Below are 1,561 nucleotides of genomic sequence, written 5' to 3'. Positions count from 1 at the left end.
TATGAAAGCATTAAATTGGTAGATTTTAGTAATTTAAAAATGAATGGAATCCCTATGTTACAGGCCCTATCTTTCCTTGGAAATTTTAGTGGTGGTAATAGATTTCAACAAAGGTACTGATGATAATCACATTCCTTTTAGTCCATTCTTATATTACATTCTTAATTCACGTGCTGATTCCTCACTGAGTCCTTAAGTAAATTTTACTTACTGTAAGTCTTCTCCAAGAAGTGAATTCTTGCTTTCCAAGGCAGCAATTGAAAGGAGATGAAAATATAATTTAATATTCTTTACATCACAGATACAATTTAAGACAGTAACTCTGTTAGTAGGAAAAATTCATCATTCATTAAAAACAGGGCAAGCATGGCTATCCATAATAATTTTAAGTGCAATGCAGTCTTATAAATTTAATGTAAACACTTTATTTAAACGATGCAGACAGCCATATGAAATTGCACATGATTAGAAAACAAGACGAACTCATTTTGCCTCCTGCTTGGTTTCTCATAAACGTGAATACATAATATTGTTATGCACTGTTGTTCATAGATGTCTTATTACATAAAGGGTAAGTATCATATTACTTTAAGAGATTAGTTTTGGAATTCTGCATGTTATTTTTTGTTTCATCAGATATGTGCCCCAATTAAATAACATTTTCCCCCCAAATGAAAGTATTAGAAAACTTGTCATGTTAATTTTGAAAAAAAAAAAATTGAAGTGTAGTACATATTACTAGATAGGATGTCATTCCACTGGTCTATATTTAAAAAAAACTGTTCTTGAAAATTGAAGCATTACCTTGTGTAATAAAGTAATCAAATCAGATTTGTAAATAAAATATTGTTTAAATCTAAAGTATTCAATATTTTGATTAGATTATTTTTTTAAGGAAAAATATTTAACGTGTATGTGCCGAATTTTTTTTTAATAGTTTTTTATAATTGCTATGGAAGGGCAATTGTCTCATTACAAGTGGTACAGAAGCCAGTACTTGGGTTACCATAGATATATAAACAAGTAAAAACTGTGGAACAAGTTTCAAGCTCATTTTGGAAAAAAAAAGTTCTGTAGAAATGCATATTTGTATTTGTTTCTCTAATAAATCTGCAAATAGCTTTAAACACAAATTAGTTTTAATTATTTAAATTATGAGTTCTGTTAAGTAATATGTTTTTGCCTTATATTTTGTGAAAACATTGTCTCATGGAAATTAATAGAGGCTTATTGTGGAAATCAAGGTAGGTCTGCATTTATTTGCAAAGGTCAGGTATTTAGCATTTAAGTATGTTTATCTCTATGAAATGACTAAAGAGTTTTTATGAGAAACACCTCTTTTCCCTGCCCCCATCAGCAAAATTTCATCAGTTTGGCCACTGCCCAAAACCATAAAAGACCAATTTGCATCACTTTAACTCAGAATCAAATAAAAGAGCAAAACATAAGTGAAATCATATGTTCAAATGGTTGATAATCAAAAGGTTATTAGATACAGATAACTTCTTTATGTATAGTAATGAAGAAAAGTTGGACGACTCTGAGCCACAGTGCCTCAATT

At 29.5% G+C, this 1,561-nt stretch overlaps 1 protein-coding gene across 7 annotated transcripts in view; it reads left to right on the top strand.

The window, feature by feature from the left end:
- The window catches only part of NOVA1 (NOVA alternative splicing regulator 1), a 173,603-nt gene extending 172,470 nt beyond the window's left edge, over positions 1–1,133 (top strand). For all 7 annotated transcript variants that reach the window (XM_027957221.3, XM_027957220.3, XM_042235284.2 and 4 more), the window contains one exon: positions 1–1,133. This exon is cut by the window's left edge and continues 4,694 nt beyond it. The gene's annotated coding sequence lies outside the window, so the exon portion shown is untranslated.
- The last annotated feature ends 428 nt before the right edge of the window (positions 1,134–1,561 follow it).

The sequence above is a fragment of the Ovis aries genome, chromosome 18 (assembly GCF_016772045.2).
Source record: "Ovis aries strain OAR_USU_Benz2616 breed Rambouillet chromosome 18, ARS-UI_Ramb_v3.0, whole genome shotgun sequence".
NCBI classification, from domain to species: domain Eukaryota; kingdom Metazoa; phylum Chordata; class Mammalia; order Artiodactyla; family Bovidae; genus Ovis; species Ovis aries.
The sequence above is the reverse complement of the archived record's forward strand: the minus strand, read 5'-3'. Positions and strand labels throughout refer to the sequence as shown.